The sequence below is a fragment of the Hyperolius riggenbachi genome, chromosome 11, assembly GCF_040937935.1.
Source record: "Hyperolius riggenbachi isolate aHypRig1 chromosome 11, aHypRig1.pri, whole genome shotgun sequence".
NCBI classification, from domain to species: Eukaryota; Metazoa; Chordata; class Amphibia; order Anura; family Hyperoliidae; genus Hyperolius; species Hyperolius riggenbachi.
This window is the reverse complement of record NC_090656.1, coordinates 43770243-43792215: the sequence shown is the minus strand read 5'-3', so window position 1 is coordinate 43792215 and position 21973 is coordinate 43770243.

The following is a 21973-nucleotide window of genomic DNA, read 5'->3' as shown; positions in this document are numbered from 1 at the left end:
GTAATCCCGACCTCTGCTCGGGGTAGCCACCAGAGGCTGTATGCAGAGCAATGCGCGCAGCGGGAGAGTTTCTACATACCTCCCGGGGATCCCGACGTCGGCTGGCATTCTTCTTCCTTTCCTCCAGGGCTCTGCTTCCTGCTGGTGAGATCGCTGGCTGTCAGTATGACGAAAGCCGGCAATTTCACTTTAGAGTTGCAGCACCACCCGGAGGATGGAGGCTTAACTGCAGAGCTGGAGCTAGGGAGGTGAGTGATTGCTGGGCTGCTGCAGATCTCCCTGGCAGCATGATTTTTTTCCAGGCTTTAGGCTTTAAGGGTCTGAAAGTGTGCAAAAAAATTGCACCGCTTTTAGACCCTAAACTCCGGAAAGAATCAGAACGCCAAGGGGGTTAAAGAAAAGATAAAAAAAATATCTCCTAGGAGAAAACTAAGGTGAAAAGGGGAATTGCTTACTGGCCCGAGAGTTAACATACATGGGGGCAGCATGGCCTAGTGGTTAACGCTCTTGCCTTGCAACGCTGGGTCCCCGGTTCGAATCCCAGCCAGGTCAACATCTGCAAGGAGTTTGTATGTTCTCCCTGTGTTTGTGTGAGTTTGCTCTGGGTACTCCGGTTTCCTCCCACAGCCCAAAAACATACAGATAAGTTAACTGGCTTCCCCCTAAATTGGCCTTAGACTAAAATATACATGCACTACACGATACATAAATATGACTATGGTAGGGAATAGATTGTGAGCTCCTTTGAGGGACAGCTAGTGACAAGGCTATATATACTCTGTACAGCGCTGCAGAAGATGTCGGCATATATAAATACGAAATAATAATAACTATTGATCTTTTTTTATCTATCCTCTGCAGTCAGACGTTGCATTCTGCAAGGAAAGCTTTTATGACTGTAATTTGCTTATCAGTAAGGTTACCTATATTTTCCACAATGTACAGACAAGAGAGAAGCTGTCACTTGCATGCCTGAAAATTAACTCTTTTGGGCAGCAAAAGAAAAAAATAAAAAACAGCCTGGTTATTAGTAGGTTTTGCACTGTACATGCACATGTTTATCTCATCATGCTACATGTTGCCCCGGGTATATTTTAAGGAAGAAGAAAATACATCTATTAAATAATGTGGATGTATATACAATATATCCAAAAGTCCAACTTTGGGGTGTCACTCTAGTATTATGCCCCCTAGAGACCGACCAAAGCATTACAGTCCCACCACACAACTGCAAATATATGCAAATTCCTGTGTAAGCCGACACTTCACTTAGTAGCTTTAAACTAAAATGTATCCAAAATAGGAAAACCACTAGCTCGGTTAATCCAAACATGAGTTCAGGCTGAAACTTTGCATAACTTCACTATGCAAAGAACTTCAAGACTAGACAACAGTCACCAAAGGGCTGTATTGATCCCATAGGTGTCTTCTCAAAATTCCTTATAATTCCTAATTATGTATGAGTTTCTCTTGAGGTTATCCATCAATCATATGTTGGCCACCAATGATCAGAGGCCACAGATGGTTTACTATTGCATAATATAAATAAACTGTGACAGATTACTCATGACCACATAAAAATCATTTACTGTGAATAAACAAAATCCTGGAGACCCCACTCACCATGTGGTCAGCCACGATCAAGTTGTGGGAATCTGTGGTAGTAATGATGTGCGTGAAATAATGTGATGATCCATGAGGTAATATAGTGATGAGAAACATCACTGGGAGGGCTGGGTTACACACCAGGAAGTGTTTCTGATGCTGACACCACGAGATTTAACATAAAATTGGGTATCCTGAATAACGTATTACATTCAGGCTGGATTCACATAAGACATAGTGGGAAAGGCTGCGTTTTAAGTCATGGTTTATGTTCATTTTGTGGGCTTTTATTTAGCGTTTTTGGTGTATTTGTGGTGTTTTTCATGCGTTTTGCATAAGTTTTAATGCGTTTGCAATTTGCATATACAGAACGCATATGTGTTTTGTATGCATTTTCCATGTCTTTTATATTTCCATTTATGCAAATCACTGGGAAGTGTACAGGAAGTGAAAATACAGCAAAAAAAAATCTATATATTTTTTTTATTTTTTTTTTAGAAAAAAACGCATATAAAAACACAGGAAAATGATTACCTTTTCCATACCATTGCCTTACCATTGACATTCATTATGTCTGTTTTGGAAGTGTTCCTGCATATTATGCTACAAAAAAACAGCGTTTTGAAAAACAGCTTTAAAAAACGCATAGAAAAAACATATATGCGCTTTTATATGTGTTTTTTCTGTGGCCCATAGACATTCATTAGAGGCAAAAACGCAGCGTTTTACGCTACCGTTTCTGCTATGTGTGCACCCAGCCTTTACTATGTGTCTGTAAGGATCCCTCCTGTAGTGTATTCTGTCCATTGCAGTGGAGCTGCAAACGGACAGTTCTGGCGTATCTGCTTGCATTCGGTTGCGCATTTGCAAGAAGTCTCATTGTCATTTGCAATCGCTCTGCAGTTCTGGGCAGCTCAGGATGCTGTCATCATTCCACCAATTGCTTGTTGCAGCTGAGCTGCGGCCAGATAGCCCTGGATTTCCTACATGCATGTTTTTACATAATACTGCATGTATTTCTTATGGGGTCCTTTGCATTCACAGCCAGCTAGCAAATATTAATCAAGGCAGCTCAGGATTGAGTGACTACCATTCAGCTGTGTGGAGATTTGCATACCTGCATCCATTGCCCGATGCCAGCATAAAAGTCTGCCTCCCATTTCTTACCCCGCCCATCATAGTGGTCAGTACGCTGATCTACTGGGCACCTTGTTACTCTATAGTTCTGTTATTGTAGTTCTATGCAACCTTATTACTTGTGCTTTAGCTAGTTCTTGATAAATATATATGCAGACTTGCTAATATATATTTATCCGTTAGTTGAGCTGTTTGTTATGGACGTTCACTGCATCCGCGGTGGGTCAGTGAAGTCCATTATCCAGATAGCTTAGATTCTGCCATCACCATATTGGTGACTAGTAGTATTCCTGCTACTCTAGTTTCTGGGAACGTAACTTAGGCTGTAGTTGCTATTAGTTACATTCTGTCCTGTAGTCTTGCCTGGGTGGATGCTTGCTGGTGACTGTTGTTAGCCAGCTTGCTCTGCTTCTGTGGACGTAACTGTGAGCTGCGGTTGCTACTAGCTACGCTCCAATCTATTGTCCTGTCTTGTACCTGTCTGAATACTTGCTATCGCTAAGGCAGCACAGTTTCACCTTCTCCTTCTTCTTTTTCTCCTTCTTCTTCTTCTCAGTCTTCTCCTCCGTCTTTTTAACCTTCTTCTTCTTCTTCACTTTCTTCTTCTTCACCTTATTACTTGTGCTTTAGCTAGTTCTTCTTCTTCACCTTCTTTCTACTTCTTCACCTTCTTCATCTTTACTTTCCTCTTCTTCTTCTTCTTACCCTTCGTAGTAGTAGTAGTAGCTGGTGGCAGACTGGCAGCAGAAGATATAGTTGTGGTGTGGACCCTGGCGGTGGGTAACACAGACAGCAGCAGGAGGAGGTAGATGCAGCTATTGTGGTGGCATAATAGCTGGTGGCAGACTGGCAGCAGAGGATAGTTCTGTGTGGACCCTGGCGGTGGGTAACACAGACAGCAGGAGGAGGAGGAGGAGAAGGTAGATCCAGCTATTGTAGTGACGTAATAGCTGGTGGCAGACTGGCAGCAGAAGATATAGTTGTGGTGTGGACCCTGGCAGTGGGAAACACAGACTGAGCCAGCAGGAGATAAATGCAGCAGCAGCAGGAGAAGTAGCGTGCATGTGGAAGCAGCAGGCAGCATCACATAATAGGTCGTGGCACGTAGCAGTGGTACCACAGCCGAAAAATAACCATCAGGAGGTTCCAGACAGCTGTCGTGCAGCCCACATTGTGTCCAAAACACAATTGGGACAGCACAGTTTTCAATCGACCTCAGAAAAAAAAATTTCCACAAGAAAACACAGCTATTGTAGTGGCGTAATAGCTGGTGGCAGACTGGCAGCAGAAAATATAGTTGTGGTGTGGACCCTGGCGGTGGGTAACACAGACAGCAGCCGGAGGAGGTAGATGCAGCTATTGTAGTGGCATAATAGCTGGTGGCAGCCTGGCAGCAAAAGATATAGTTGTGGTGTGGATCCTGGCGGTGGGAAACACAGACAGCAGCAGGAGGACGTAGATGCAGCTATTGTAGTGGCATAATAGCTGGTGCAAGACTGGCAGCAGAAGATATAGTTGTGGTGTGGACCCAGGCGGTGGGAAACAGACAGCAGCAGGAGGATTAGCGTGTGGCAGCAGCAGGCAGCATGACATAATAGGCTGTGGCACGTAGCGGTGGTACCACAGCCAAAAATTAACCATCAGAAGGTTCCAGACAGCGGTCATGCAGCCCACATTGTTTCCAAAACACAATTGGGACAGCACAGTTTTCAATCGACCTCAGAGAAAAAAAATTTCCACAAGAAAACACAGCTATTGTAGTGGCGTAATAGCTGGTGGCAAACTGGCAGCAGAAAATATAGTTGTGATGTGGACCCTGGCTGTGGGAAACACAGACAGCAGCAGGAGGAGGTAGATACAGCTATTGTAGTGGCATAATAGCTGGTGGCAGACTGGCAGCAGAAGATATAGTTGTGGTGTGGACCCAGGCGGTGGGTAACACAGACAGCAGCAGGAGGATTAGCGTGTGGCAGCAGGCAATATGACATAATAGCCCATGGTACCTAGCGGTGACACCAGGGCTGTAAATAAACGCCAGTAGCTTCCAGACAGTGGTCGTGAAGCCCACATTGTGTCCAATACACAACTGGGACATCACAGTTTTCAATCCAGACACCTCAGAATTTTTTTTTTTTTTGTAAACATCAAAACTGCTATTTTAGTGGCGTAATAACTGGTGGTGAGTAGCAGCAGCGCCTTTTTGAGTTGGACCCTGGTGGTGGGAACACAGACAGCAGGAGGAGGAGCATATAGCAGCAGCAGCATTACACAACAGGCCGTGGCACCTAGAGGTGGTACCGCAGCACCCCAAATATTCAACCAGGACTAATTTACAGGAGAGGCTGTGGTCTTAAAGGTTGGTCTGCAAGAGATTCCCAGCCACCTCATGTCCCCCTCTCGCTGACAGCAGGTGCCAAGAACTCACCTTCAATCCACGCCTGGTTGGTTTTGAGGAATGTCAGTCTGTCCACAGACTGTGTGGACAGACTAGAGCGCTTCTCGGTGACCATGCCACCGGCCGCACTGAAGCACCTCTCTGTCATCACACTGGAAGGGGGGCAGGACAGTACTTCCAGGGCGTACTGCACCATCTCACTCCAGATCTCCAAACGCTTGGCCCAGTACTCCAAGGTGTCCACAGGGTCCTCGGTGTCAAGCCCTCTGAAGGACCCCATGTAGTCTGCCACCATCCGGGTCAGGCGCTGGTCCATGGGGAAGAGGGACGCCACACCAGACACATCGTCATCACCCCCAGAGACGACAGTGCTGTCCTCCTCCTCTGACCCCTGAGCCTCCTCCTGCTCTCTCCACACCACTGGAGCTGCACTCTGCTGCTCCCCATCACAAACAGCAAGGTCAGGGACCTCCAACTCCTCCTCCACCAACTACAAGTCCTGCTCCTCCTCCTCATGAGAGGTGGACTGTGCAGCTGCTTGCAGATCAAGCTGGGTCAAGGCTGCCTCTCCCTCTTTCAGCAGACCAAACAGGGCACTGTCCAGCAGGCAAACAAGGGGCACCCACTCACACACCAATGCATGGTCCCGGCAGACCATGTTGGTTGCCTGCAGGAAGGTAGCCAGCACCAAGCACACCTTCTGCATGTGGCTCCAATCGGCATTGGGGATGATGGGCTGGAGGTTGGTGGTGCCGGACTCTGTTGCATCCACCAGGTACTGGCTGACAGCCTTCCTCTGTTCAACCAGCTGCTCCGACATCGCCAGGGTGGAATTCCAGCGTGTTGGAACATCGAGGATGAGACGGTGCTGTGGCAGGCCGAAGCGCTGCTGCAGCTGTGCCAGGGTCACTGAGGCACCGGCAGAGCGGCGGAAATGGCGCACAATTTTCCGTGCAGATTCCAAAACATTGTCCATCCCCTGGTAGGTGCGCAGGAACTTCTGCACCACCAAGTTCAGGATGTGGGCCAGACAGGGGACGTGAGTCAGGTGTCCCCTGCTGATGGCAGCAACCAGGTTAGCCCCATTGTCGGACACCACCTCTTCGACTTTGAGGCCTCTGGGGGTCAGCCAACTCCTCTCCTGCTCTCAGAGTTTGGCCAGGACGTGGGTTGCCGTCAGCTTAGCCTTCCCCAGGCTGACCATCTCCAGCAGCGCTTGGCAGTGGCAGGGCTTCACGCTGCTGCTGAGGCAGGGGTGTGTGGTGGGTGTGCTGGAGGAGGGAACTGGATCAGAGGAACCTGCTGCACTTCCCCTGACCCTGCGGGGTGGCATCACCCACTGGGTTGCTGCTGCTGTGCCCAATGTTGCTATCGCCTTACCCCCTTCACCAAACTGACCTAATGAGTTGTAAAGGACAGGTAGTGGTCTGTCCCGAACCGGCTGCTCCATGAGTCCATGGTCATATGGACCCGCTCGCCCACAGCATGATTGAGCAAACGGGCCACGTTCGCCATCATGGACTCGTGCAGTGCTGGGGCGGCCATGCGGGAGAAATAGTGGCAGCTGGGAATTGGCCACTCTTGGACCCCAAACTGCAGGAGCGCATGCATGTCGCTCCCCTCCTGCACAAGGGAGTATGGCAGGAGTTGGGAGCACATGGCATGGGCGAGCAACCCGTTGAGCTTCCAGATGCATGGGTGGGTGGGTGGGAGGCAGAGCCCGGATCACTCCCGGAAAGGCCTCGCTGAGCAGGCTCTGTCGGTGTTTGCCTGCACGCTGGGAAGCTGAGGAGGCCACTGAGGAGGACTGGCTGCCCGAACAAGTCTGTGTCGGCCAGAGTGACAGAGGGGGGAGCAGTGCGTTTCCACGCTCCTGCTGGTGCTGCTAATGCTGGAGGAGCAGGAAGGCGGGATTATGCTGCTGCTGCTAAAGGACACATGGAGAAAAATTCCAGATTGGGGACGTGAACACTCCCCTACGGCTTGAAGGAGGTGCTGCTTGTCTCCCTCTAGTTGGGGGTTGACTGGTGAGGGTAGTGGTGGGTGCAGCAGCTGAAGCAGCAGGCTGTGGGTCCTGCCTTCCATGCCCACTGTGGGTCCTGCCCCTGGCTGCCACGCTACTCCTCCATGCCAGAGCAGCCGCCTCCTCCTCAGAGATACCTTCCCCAGCCTCTGGCATGTAGTGACGGTCCTGCACCTCGTCATGCACGTCCTCAAACATATCCTGCTCTGATGATCCCCCAAGTTCTTCTGCCCCAACATCCATAGGAACAAGCCCCTACCCCTCCTCAAAGTCAGGTTGTTCCCCAAAAACCACCTCCTCCATCTCAAACTCATTGCCTGTTTCCAGCATGTGCTCCTCAAACTGCTGAACAACTTCCCTGAAGGCGCTCGCGGTTCCTGGGGCGAACAACGAGCTCAGTGAGGGCAGGCTGCTCGCTGGGGTCGACGTGACCTCAAGCGGTGGAGGGGGGCTGCTGCTGCTGCTGCTTCCGCGAACAGGAGTGCTGGTGGTGGTCTTGCTGGAGGTCTGTGTGGACCCAGTGGCCTGCTGCTGCATCAGTTCCACCACAGCCTCTGCCTCAGTCTCCTCAATGGGCCTGCGACGACCCACTGCGAAGATGGGCGTTACACGCTGCTGGCTCTCAGCTGCTCTCTCCCCAACAGCTGAGTGATCAGTGGCTGGCTGCGGAACAGCCACAGACCTGCCGACGATGGGGGTAATGGCGCTGCCTCTCCTGATGCCCCTGCCCCTGCTGGCCCTGCCAGTGCCAGACATTCTAAAGTTTATAGTAGACACAAAATTAAATTAGAATTTAATGTAAAGGGGGAGGGGGGGAACAAGTGTGGTGTACTTTATTCAAGAAACTGTGGTAAGTGGCACTACTGGCCTGGTGGTGACTGGTGGTGGTGGGGTGAGGTGACTTGACTGACTGATAGAAAAATATAAAGGTTTTTTTTACTTTTTTTTTTTAGCACAGTCAGTCAGTCTCTCACTCACAGCAGGTAGTTCAATTCACTGCACACGGGCAGTGACTGACATCAGACAGTGATTGAAGCACAACACAAAAATGAACAGTGTCTGAGACAAGAGTGACAGCAGACAGTGACACACTAATTGTCTGTCTATCTGTCACACTCTAACACCACTGCAATTAAATTAAGCTAACTCAGTACACATTAACTACATATAACTGGTAGTAGTAGACTAATAGTAGTAGAAGAAGTAGTAGTAGTAGTAGATAGTAGTAGAACCTCAACTAACGGAGTGACAGCAGAGTAGCAGACACTGACACACTGTCTATCTGTCACACTCTAACAGTACTGCAATTAAATTAAGCTAACTCAGTACAAATTAGCTATATATAACTAGTGGTAGTAGACTAGTGGTAGTAGTAGTAGTAGAACTTCAACTAACGGAGTGACAGGAGCAGTGTAGCAGAAACAGTAACACACTAACTGTCTGTCTATCTGTCACATTCTAACAGCAGCACTGCACTTAAGTAACTATCTGTAGTAGTAAATGAAGCTAACACAGTAGTAGTACTCAGTCTCTAACTACACAATAACACTAGTAGTAGTACAGTCATCTAATCCCTAACCTACAGGCTATGCTGTAGCTAAGGCGAGCAGGCCTAGTCTAGAACATTAGAAAAGCACTTGCTCGGCCACCAGCACTGGAGATATCGCTCAGTGAGCAGTCATAAAAGCAAGGACGAGATTTTTCAAATAGTGCCCGCCTTTTATAGAGGTGGGTGTGCCCAGGGGCCCCTCTCTGATTGGTTGCTTGGGCATTGTTTGGGCCTGGGCTGGAGCGCTCTGATTGGCCCAGTGACGTCAGCACAATGCATTTCCATGACTCATGATCACAAGTTGAACTGAACTTCGAGTGCAATCACGATTCGCATGAAGCGACTCGTGATCGTGAAAAAAGCTCGTGATCACGAGCTCGAAGAAGAGCACCCCTGATGACTAACAAATATAGATAAAAAAAAGTTATTCAATATACCCTTACGTTCGCAGCTCCTCCCATCTCATCACAGCTCTCTGTGATGCTGCAAGTATACAGAAAGGGGAAAGCAGAGGCAGAAGGGAGCAGGCTTGGGCTTGAAAAGACATCAGAGAAGACAGCCTCAGCTATGATGATTACTGAGCAAAGCCAGACTGAATGCTCAGTCAGGGATTTTATCAGAATGGATAAGAAGCAGGCTGAGCAGTGAAGAATGAAACAGAGAGCAGGGTAGGTGTTTTCTCTAATGTTCCCACTGATATACAGGTATATGGTAAAATACATGAGGGTGCTTCTTCTCTGGTTCATTTTAACTTCATCTTGCACAAAAAAATACAGAGGCCTGAAAAATCACAAAACGCGGGGGGGCGTGGCTTGGCGTCGCTGCGTGATGGCTGCCTAACTCCTGAGCTCCTGCTTAGATGTCCGCCTGCAGCTACTTTTAGCCTTCCCGGGTGTCCTCCCATGGATAAAAAGAACACTCGCCGCCAGAAACCACCTCGGGCAGACGCTAGAAGCAGATCCGCTAAAGCAGAACGAACAGTTCCAGATTTATTCCGCTCGCAAACCCTGCGCTCTCAAACTCCCAAGATGGCGTCACCGAAAGAAACCAGGCCTGACCGTTCCTCTCCGGAACCATCTCCGCCCCGCACAGCTAAGAACACAGAGAGGCAAAATAAAGCTCCAACCTTGGCAGATATGCACTCCATGGCCGAGGATATTAAAGCTTCCTTTCAAAATGCGATAGCGGAAATCAGATCCGACATGGCCGGCATAGGCCTCAAACTACGCACGATGGAGGAGGCGGGAGAGAAGAGGGATACACAGCTAAAATCCCTACGCACATCGTCTCAAAAACACAAGGTGCGATTAGACGAGCATGCCCGTAAACTTGAGGATCTAGACAACCGTGGCAGGAGATGCAACTTACGAATAAAAGGAATCCCAGAATCCGTGACGCAGGACAATATAACCAAAGCGTTAACCGCTATTTTTAACAACATTCTGGACAGGCCTTCTGATTCATCCGTGGGATTTGTGAGAGCACACAGAGCCTTACGTCCGAGAGCTTCTGACGGTGAGCAACCAAGAGATATTATATGTTGTCTTGAATCTTTTACACTCAAAGAAGAGATCACTCGTGCAGCTAGAGACCAGGAGGAGATCCTTTTTAATGAGACCCCTATCCAATTGTATCAAGATCTCTCACCCATTACCTTGGCTAAAAGAAGGGTGATGAAACCTTTGCTGTCTGCCTTAAGAAACAAGGGACTAAACTACAAATGGCGCTTTCCATTCACCTTAACAGTTGTGGTAAACGGTAAGCAATTTACCTTACACGCCATTTCGGGCCTAGCTGACTTTTGCGAAGATGTAGGCATCCCTGTTATTGACTTGCCAGATTGGGATGGTGACATAAGTGACCTAAGAGCCACCTTTAGTAAACCACCCAAAGTCAGAAGACAGATGGAAGAAGAAAGCACAGGGGATAGATCGGATGGGAATCACACACACGAATCGAGATCTCCTCGTCAATCCGTTTGCTCTGCTCATGATTCTTCGGGGGAAGAATGATATCCACCGCCGTGAGCATACATATTGGGTCTACCTGGAACACTTAAGCCCTGAGAACAGTCATTTACAATGGCCTGCTGCATATACCGTATACGTTCTGTCCCTTAGTTCACGCTCTGCAACCTATTAATCATATCATTCTAGATGATTTAGACAATTTAGTATAAGTTGATGTTCTACACTCTAGAATTTATAAGGTAATGGTTCTCCTTGGTGTATATTATATGTGAGCAGCTAACAAATTAAGATACCAAGGGGTTAATGTTATTACGGTGAAATGTGATAAACGATGTACGGTCGGTTGTGTCTGGGGGTGTCCGCCCCGGCTGTCCCGGGGAGGGCCCCGGGGGGGGGGGCGTTCCCTGACTAGAAATTAGCATGCTTTCACACACAGTGGTTTTTGTGAGTTGTGCCTTAATAATGATGATATTCAAAGGAGGCGTTTTCTATGTTCATGAAAGTTTATAAATGATTATTTGCCCATGATATAGCCCCCCTTGTTAGATAAAGATTAACATACATAACATGGATGATGTCCATTTGTTAAGTCAGGCCTCAGTGTTCAATTCCTGGGCTGTTCTTCCCCTCAATAGTTATTATTATCTTAGTAACCTGATGTTATCATAACCAATACCTCGTCCATGGGAGGATGAAACGGACTACGTTTGATCCATGTATAGGTGGACACAGCAGCATACTCAAACTTGTTTTTTGATTACACACCTTTTTCACTTCCTTAGTGGTGAGCCGCTCTCATTGAACTCCTTCCACGTTCCCCACACAGTGTATTTGACCATACACTGATTACCTTCCCCACAAGTGTAAGTGAGCACCACACACCAAGTGGTGTTCACGTGGGCTTGGTAGCACTTATCTATTAGGTGTATTCCTGATCTTGATGTAAAAAATTTATAATAGTGACACATCCATGTACCCCTCTGCTTTCTTACTTATATTTTCTTACCTACTTACTTTCCTCTGTCACTGTCCTATTTGCTGTATCCCTTCTCCTGGGATAACTATAGGGACATCTAGTTTGTCATTTAGTCCAAACATGGCAGGGAGTTCTATAAACCTCTCTTTAGCTAAGGATGGAAAGCCACACACCTCTAATACTCTAATCACAGTGAATTTGACGTCTTTTAATGTGAATGGCTTAAATACCCCTGAGAAAAGATCGTCTATATTTAACTTTCTACAAAAAGGAAAAACTCAGGTGGCCTTTCTTCAGGAGACACACCTGAGAACTAATCATATCCCTTCCAGGTTCGATTATAGATTTCCTGAGGCTTTCCATGCTACCTCTGCTACATCTAAATCGAAAGGAGTCTCTATCTTCTTTCATAAAGACTTCCCTTTCTCAGTGGATGAGGTGGAGCATGATCCGAATGGCCGTTTTTTATTTGTGAAGGGTAAGATGGGTGAACGTTCGCTCACGTTTGCTAACATATACGCCCCAAACAGACAACAGACATCCTTTATCGCTACTATAATACACAGACTGCTGGGTTTTTCTCAAGGTATTCTGATTCTAGGAGGCGACTTTAACGTACCCATACAGCCCCTATTTGATTGCTCCAATGGAACATCTGTAATTTCATATAAGACTCTTAAACAGATCTTTAATAGTCTTCATAAACTATCTTTAACCCTCCTGGCGGTTTGTCAAAATCCGCCAGGGGGGCAGCAAATAGGTTTTTAAAAAAAAATAAAAAAAAAAATTTTCATGTAGCGAGACGAGGTCTCGCTACATGATAGCCGCTGCTGAGCGGCATCCCCCCAGCCCCTCGGAGATCAGGAGATCCCGTTCAAAGAACGGGATCTCCTGGAGGGCTTCCCCCGTCGTCATGGCGGCGGGGCGGGATGACGTCACCGACGTCATCGACGTCGTGACGTCAAAGGGGACTCCGATCCACCCCACGGCGCTGCCTGGCACTGATTGGCCAGGCAGCGCACGGGGTCTAGGGGGGGGGGCTGCGGCGACGCGTATAGCGGCAGATCGGCGGGTAGCGGCGGCGATCGGGCACTGCACGCAGCTAGCAAAGTGCTAGCTGCGTGCAGCAAAAAAAAAATTATGCAAATCGGCCCAGCGGGGCCTGAGCGGTGCCTCCCGGCGGCATAGCCCGTGCTCAGCACGGGCTTACCGCCAGGGAGGTTAATGGATCCATTGCGCTTATCCCATCCAAAAGAGAAAGACTACACATATTTTTCCAATATTCATAACAAATACTCGCGTATTGACTACTTTTTTTGTAGCTCAACGAGATTTGTCCCTGATAAAAGAATCTAGAATTGGAAATATTTGTCTCTTGGATCATGCTCCACTGTTTCTAACACTACAATTTCCTGAAAAAGTCTCTAAAACTTGGTGCTGGAGATTAAATCCAAACCTTCTAGCAGAACAGCACAGGGTTCAGGAAGTCTCTCAGAAACTACAATCGTACTTTGACTTCAGTAACACCCCAGAGGTGAAAGGTTTGACCATTTGGGAGGCTCACAAGCCGGTGATCCGGGGCCAACTGATCTGGATGGGATCCAGACTCAAAAAGGAGAGGGAGGAGGGTATCTTAGTTCTGTCAGCTAAGATATCGAGACTTGAGAAAATACACAAACAATCTCTGGCTGCTCAGACATTAGAGGAATTAACTGCGTGCAGAACTCAGCTACATCATCTACTATTTTCAGATGCTAAACGTAAAATCCTGGTGGGCAAAAAAATCTTTTACGAAATGGGCAATAAAAGTGGAAAGCATTTGGCAAGATGCCTACGAAAACAAGTAGCGCGATCTCAGATATCCTCTATAGTTGATAGCAGCCAGAGAAAGCTGAACCAATCTGAGGAGATAGTTGAGGAGTTCAGGAGATATTATGAATCCCTGTACAACTTAAAACCTACTCAGCAGACCCACCATGACAACCCAGACAACCTGGACCGACCTACTAAGATAGCTGACTTCTTGTGGAAGCATGGTAAATCTTTCCATATTCCTGCAGAGGACCGAGAAGACTTAGACTCCCCACTGTCTACCGACAAATTTTTATTGGCAGTCAAAGCGCTAAAAACTGGTAAAGCTCCGGGCCCTGATGGGCTAACCACACAATACTATAAATCCTTCAAACACATTCTGGCTTCTCCCTTTGTCTCAGCCTTCAATGCAGTCCCATCTGGGTGTACACCTTCCCAGCAATTTTTAGCTGCACACATTACCGTTATCCCTAAACCGGGCAAGGATCCACAATATTGCACCAGCTATAGACCCATCTCTCTCCTCAACCTTGATGCTAAGATTCTGGCAAAGATTCTTGCCAACAGACTTCTTCCTTTTATCCCCGCCCACATTGACAGCGACCAGGTCGGTTTTGTCCCAGGTAGAGAGGCAAAAGAGACTGTCATGAGAACAGTGGGTATGATGGCCTTTGCCAAGAAACAAAAGATTACAGCCTTTATTTTGTCCACTGATGCGGAAAAAGCGTTTGACAGGGTGGCATGGGATTATATACGTGCCACCCTGTCAAATCTGGGCTTGGGTCCCTTTTTGAGACAACTGATTGATCTCTTATATTCTAACCCCTCAGCCCAGGTGAGGGTGAACGGCTGTCTCTCCACTCCACTACGGATAAGCAATGGAACAAGACAGGGATGTCCGCTATCCCTTATCATTTATATCCTCACATTGGAACCCTTTTTGAATGCAATCAGGGAAGACAGATTAATTAAGGGAATCCAGATTGGGGCCCACTATCATGTGGTGGCTGCTTTTGCGGACGACCTCCTGTTATTTTTACAGGACCCATTATCTTCTCTTCCGATTCTAATTAGCAAGTTTGAGGAATTTGGTTTCATATCAAATCTAAAAATAAATTTCCACAAATCTGAAGCTCTTAATATTACACTAGATCAAACTACAGTGGGATTGTGCAGAGCTATGTTTCCCTTCACCTGGGCTTCAGGTAGCCTGAGATATCTGGGGATTAACATCACCCAGGACCTAAATGATCTATTTAAACATAACTTTGAATACGTAGGGACTGCATTGAGGGCCGACCTGTTGGATTGGGGACTCAAGAAAAGCCTGTCTTGGTTTGGCCGCATGACATCTGTAAAAATGAACCTCCTTCCTAGATTTCTATATATTAGCCAATGTCTTCCAATTTCGCTCCCCCCGACATACTTAAGGGACATCCAGAAACATATTAACAGATTCATTTGGGGGAATAAGCCCCCCCGAATAAAAAGATCCATACTCACCTACACCAAAGACAATGGGGGAGTTGCACTACCCGACTTATCCGCTTACCATGTAGCCTCACAGCTCTCTAGAGTCATAGAGTGGTCCAATGTCAAAAGCCAAAAAAAAATGGGTTCTAATTGAACAAGAAATTACTGGGAAAAAATCACAAAACATTGGATGGTCTGATATCCCCAGCGCAGTTCAGAAGACCTGGTCTAATCCCTTACTAGTAGCTACAATTAAAAGCATGAGGAAGACTTTACCTTCATTGGGTCTTTCCTCCTTCCCGAGTAAAATTACTCCTTTACATGACAACATAGCTTTTACACCGGCTTGTGACCTTCCATTTCTCAAAGACTGGCCGCGGGACGGATGTCCTAGAGTCAAGGACTTTATTGATAGAGATACAGTGAAGTCTTTTGAGGAGATGTCCAAATTACGAGAGGACGTTGTCCTGTCACAATGGCAATTCTTCCAAATCAGACACTTCCTGAACTCTCTTAAGCGAAAATTTGACTGGGGAAAACCTCTCACTCCCTTCGAAAACTTGATAGTTGTGGCAGAGAAACCTGGCTATTTAATCTCTATCCTGTATCAGATGGTGGTACAGACTTCAAACACTGACAAACTTAAGTTTCAGACTTACTGGGAAGAGGACTTGGGGAGGGGCTTAGATGATGAACAGTGGCGAAAGATTTTCATATTGAACCACAGGGGATCTTTAAATGTAAACACTCAGGAGATGGGTTACAAAATCATCGCACGTTGGTATAAGACCCCATCACATCTACATAAAATATTCCCTTCCATACCAGATATCTGCTGGCGCTGTGGCCATGCTGGAGGTTCACTCTTGCATATTTTCTGGGCCTGCCCCCTGATTAAACCATTTTGGACACAGATCCATCAAACAATGGAACGATTCTCATGTGATAAACTTATCTTTGCACCAGACTCTCTTTTATTACATAACACACCTGAATCCATCAAATCATATAAGAGATCCCTTGTGATTCACATGATAAATGCAGCTAGGGCTCTGATCCCCTTGAGATGGAAAACTACCACTCCACCCTCGGTGAAGGACTGGATCAGAAGGTTGGACTCTATCGAGAAAATGGAAAACCTGATACACATATCCAAGGACCAAACTGAGAAACATTCCATGACATGGATGGTGTGGTCCGAGTACCAATGTACAAGGGAATATAAAAATTACCTGGCTTCATAGCTAAAAGTCTAAGCTCTCCTTACCATGTAGACATTGATTGTCTCTCTGACCCAAAAAAGACCTATTTTCTCTTCCTCACCTCTTTTTGCCTTTTTTTTTTCTTTTCTTCCCTTCTCTTCTTTTTCTATCCTTGGTACGTGGATGTATAGTTAGGTTAGTACCACTAAGTAGACTGTTGAAATGCACCTACTTAAAGATTGTTTTGTCTGATACCGTTGCTTTAAATGGTAAAGAAGTTTGCACTGATCACTATACTGTTTGTAGATAACTCTGTTTGCTTTTTTTGATATATTTCTCTAGTTTATCTATGCCCTTGTGAAGCCTTATTAGACTATCTATGCAAACAAATCCTGTTTCATGGCACTGTAAGCTATGTGATGTTTAGTTGATTTTGTTATCATGTTTCACTTTAAATAAAGCTCACAATTGTGAAAAAAAAAGGAAAAATCACAAAACACAAATTTGTACATATGGAAAAATGTGGTAAATCATATGCAGAATTGGCAAGGAAAAGTGTGAACACTGCCTAAAGGTGGCCACACTCGATATAATAAAATGATCAAATTTCATGGCAATTTGATAGGAATGATCGGATTTCCCCAAAAATCTAAAACTTTTTTTTTTTTTTTATTCAAGCAAGAAATCTGATCAGATTTACAATTTTTTGAATGGTGTGTGGTGTATTGTCAATTTCTGAGTACATTTGAAATCGGCGCCGGTAGACTTGGGCGCAGAATACAGCCGGTATATGGCTGATCCTGCTTCTGCACAAGTCCGGGCCGAATTAATTACTATTCCCCCTCCAGGCCGCCATGGATGGTGGGGAATGAAATAATTCGGCTTCCAGCGATTGCTGGAAGCCGAATTATTATGATTTTTAAGCAACTTCGGCTCCGTCTTCTGACAGCACCGACGTTACTCACTGAGCACCGCTATAGACTGAATCCCTTTATAGTCCATGGTGGCGCTCGCTGCACCCAAATCTAGCGGCGCTGAAAAGCACTGCTCCGTCAATTTCTTTTTATATACACTCAAGCAATTTTCTCAGAGTTTTCAATCATTTTTTTCTATAATTGAACACGTACAAAATTGAACACGTGTGTGGTACATGGTCAGATGTTACAATCAATCAGGAAAATTGATTGTGATCCTTAAAGAGACTCTGTAACATCAAAAACCTCCCCTGGGGGGTACTCACCTCGGGTGGGGGAAGCCTCGGGATCCTAATGAGGCTTCCCACGCCATCCTCTGTCCCACGGGGGTCTCGCTGCAGCCCTCCGAACAGCCGGCGACAGACCCGACTGTAGATTCAATATTTACCTTTGCTGGCTCCAGCGGGGGTGCTGTGGCTGCTTTCGGCACGGAAATAGACGGAAATACCCGATCTCCGTCGGGTCCGCTCTACTGCGCAGGCGCCGGAAACTTGCACCTGCGCAGTAGAGCAGACCCGACGGCGATCGGGTATTTCCGCCTACTTCGGAGCCGACAGCCGTCAGAGCTCCTGTGCAGGAGCTGGGAAGGTAAATATTGACGTCATTATTCTCGGAGGGCTGCAGCGAGACCCCTGAAGGACGGAGGACGGCGTGGGAAGCCTCATTAGGATCCGGAGGCTTCCCCCACCCGAGGTGAGTACCCCCCAGGGGACGTTTTGTCGTTACAGTTCCTCTTTAACCTCCTTGCCGGTTATCCCGAGCTCAGCTCGGGGTAACCTGCGCAGGAGGATTTCTCAGGCCCCGCTGGGCCGATTTGCATAATTTTTTTTTTATTGCACGCAACTAGCACTTTGCTAGCTGCGTGCATACTATGATCGCCGCCGCTCGCCGCCACCCGCCCTCCAGACCCCTTGCACAGCCTGGCCAATCAGTGCCAGGCAGCGCTGAGGGATGGATCGGGATTCCCTCTGACGTCCCGACGTCCATGACGTCTTCCCGCCGCATTGCCATGGCGACCGGGGAAGCCCAGCAGCAAATCCCGTTCTGAACGGGATTTCCTGCTTAGTCTGATCGCCGGAGGCGATCGGAGTGGGTGGGGGGATGCCGCTGCTCAGCGGCTATCATGTAGCGAGCCCTGGGCTTGCTACATGATTAAAGGAAAAAACATTTTTTTAAAGTGCTGCGCTGCCCCCTTGCCGCGGGAATTGGACCGGCAAGGAGGTTAAGGGCTCGTTCAGACTATACGCGCTGCCGTGCGCATTTTGGCAGCACGTATAGTGTGCGACACGTAAGAACAGTAGAAGGGCATAGACAGACCTTCTACCGTTCCCATCATATGCGCTATCGCGTGCTGCATGCATTTTTGGTAATCGCAGCGCAGATCCCATTCATTGTAATGAATGATATCTGCAGCGCATAGTAGCGCAGATGCCGTGCGATCGGACGTGTTGCATTCCGATCGCACAGCCATCTGCGCTAAATGATGTGAACGAGGCCTAAATTGAAAAGAAATTAAAGAAAAAAATGATGGTGTGTGTGTGGCCACCTTTCGATGACTAAATCTAATGGACATTCTTGGGTATACAACAATACACAACAAAGCCACCAGATGGCACCGTTCACTAAAAAGTAAAACACCAAAGCCATGCAACACAGTCAGGATCTGCTATGAGACATTTACTGCAATATCTTGACACAAACTTTCCCTTCTCTTCATCAAAGCTAGTAGGATATTCTGCATCTATGAAATGCTAATATTCTAGCTGCTATCCTATCATCGCTAGCCAAAGACACATCACAAAGCTAAGCCCTCATGGGTAAGCAAGTAAAGTGTGGTCCGTTGTTAGTCGAGGAGCAGAAATGCAGACATCAAACCAACAAACGTTGATTCTGGCAAGACCTTTTGTGACTAACTGTACATGGTTTATTGAAAGCTTTCCATATGTTAAAGAGAACCTGTAGCAAAAAACGTACCTTGGGAGGGGAAAGCCTCAGGGTCCCAATGAGGCTTCCCTGTCCTCTGTAGCCTGGGGGAATCCAGCGCTGGCTTCCCAAAAACTTCCCCGAGAAAGGCTGTCAAATACTGCGCAGGCACAGCAATATTTACTTACCGCGATCCTGCGCAGGCGCACTAGCGGCTCTATGTTCGGGCTAAGGCGGAAGTAGCCGAGCCCGATCCACCCGCTCTACTGTGCAGGTGAAAAGGACTCGCGACTGCGCAGTACAGCGGATACTCGCTGGATTGCTGCGACGGAGGAGGACGGGGGTGTTTTTTTTTGTTACAAGTTTTCTTTGAGTTTCTTCTTCAGGGATTATACAGAATTGGATCAGAACCGTACAAGAAGAAGATTAGAATCACATACAGACTTATCTATGACTCTGTAAGCTCAATCTGACATGATGTCACACAGTTGTACCCCAGCCAGCATCATTAGCAATTAGCTTTAGTGAAGTGTAAATATTCTTTTAGGCCTGCGCAGAGATGTACAGAGGCGCCGGTAGGATAAAAGTCACTAAAAAGTTTAAAATGTTCAGGCTGCGGTGGTGGACCAGCCAACCCTAAACAGACACATGTACTGTCGGAATTCAAGTAATACTCAATTTATTTATATACTCCCAATGAAAGTCGCAACGCGTTTCACAGGCAAGAACCCACTTCCTCAGGCAATAAATAACAGGAACAATACACAGCACGTAGTCAAGTCGTTGCTTGGCACCTCTTTAGGCCTGGAAGGGGAGTGGAAGCATTACGTCACAAAGCCATTTCTAAGCGATTGTGATTTGAAAAGCTCTTGCTAAATGGGTGTGATCCCACTTGAGCAATGTGATTTTATAAAAATCCACCATAGCATTGCATTAGCAAGAGCTTTACAAATCACTAGCACATAGAAAAGGCTGCTAGTGGGTTTGAGTTCTTACATGCCATCAGACAAGTCATAAGGTGGCCACACCTTAGGTGACTTGTCAATCGAGCATGCTCGCGGTGGCACCGATGTTCATCTGATCTGCGCCGCAAAGAGCATGCTCAATTGACGATCGACCAATTTCGGGCCGACATTGGTTACATGTATCGATCGGACACACTGCAAGGTGTATTGCCGACATGCTCGATTGGGTGCACTGCGGTAATGGCCTGTGTTATCAAGACAATCGACGGAACCCCATAGCTTCCTCCTTGCTTCAAAAATCAATAAGAAATGAAGTGATGACTGACTATGGAAGCAGAAGTACACAGTTTATACATGTAGATACAGCGTTTGTAGAGTGGCACTCCCTATCATACAAACTGCAGGTGCAAAAATGTAGTGATTGACTATGGAAGCAGAAGTACACCATATAACTTCACACCAAAGTGCTATTCTGTACCAAGCTTGGAAGTTAGTGCTCTAAGCTGGTATTAGGTTGGCAACAACATTGCTTAGGCCTCGTTCACATCTGCTGCGCTGAAAAACGTGTTAAAGCGCATGGTAAAAAACGCATGCGCTTGTGCGCGCTTTAGTCCGCGTTTCTGTGCGTTGCGCTGCGCTTCTTTAAAGCACGTTTTGCTTACTGTAGCAGCAGCAGTTGTCAATAAAACTTTGTTTTTGTATGTAAATGTATTTTTTTCTCCAATTAGGGGTAAAAAACGCATGCGCTTCTATGCGCTTGTACGCGCTTATATGCGCTAAAAAAGCGGACCCATTCACTTGCATTGCTGTGCGCTTTACAGCTCAACGCACAGAAATGCATGCAACACTACGTTTCTGTAACGCTGCTCAGCGCAGCGCATAGATGTGAACCAGCTACATTTAGTTACATGGAAAAATCAATACCTTGCTGAACGCACAGGGCAGTGCGCTGTGGAAAGCGCACAGAAACGGCCCTGATGTGAACGAGGCCTCACACGCATCTATCAGCGGCGGATCTCCGCCTCTCCCCCGCCCCTCTCAGTGAAGGAAGACTGAGAGGGGTGGGGGAGAGGCGGCAATACGCGCTGACAGACGCGTGTGAGGCAGGGCTGCAGCTCATAGCCCCGCCTCACACGGAAGTGCTCCCCGGGCACCATAGAGGGGATTCGGGGGGTAAAGACCCCTCGTTATGCCGCGGGATAGCGGCGTTTTAGCTGGGGCAATCATGCCTCACATGTATAGAAGGTAAAAAGCCATTTTTACTCTGGCTTCAGATTCTTTTTAAAGAGAAACCGAGCCGAAGCTCGGATTCAAAATTAGTATTTACCCCTCAGAGAGGGAAGCCTTAGGATCCTTTTGAAGCTTCCCTCGGGGGACCACAGTGCCCCTTATCCTGTGTGCAGACCCCCTCCTCATCTTGGCCGCGTGGCTCCTCTTGTACAATCATGGGCGCGCACTGTAAAGGTGGCCATACATGGTACAATTTTTCAATTAGATAATTTAGTTCGATTATTCCGTTAGATCGAATATAAAGATTTTTCCAGCATGTCCAATCATTTTTCCCGGAAAAACGGGATAATCGTTCGAATTTCTTGATCGAAAAAAAAATATTTTCAACTTTGATTCAATTCGATCATTTAGATCGAATAAACGGGAAAATCGAACGTTTTTATTGTATCGTGTATGGGCACCATAAGATCGAGCTCACCCGCGCATGTGCTGTAGCATGGAGCCTACTGCGCATGTGTGGGCGGGCTTGTGTACCCAAACTTTGGTTTTGGTACACTTTTAAGAAATCAATAGGCTGCCCTCCGTTTTCCTTGTGGGGAATAATGCAGCAATCTGCAAGTAGTGGAAGATGGCCCTAACGCTGGGAGCATACTTGTCTGCCCCCAAAAAATTTTTTTTTTTTTTTTTTTTTTTAATAATCTGACTTTTCAAGCATCGGAAAATTACAATTATTTATTTT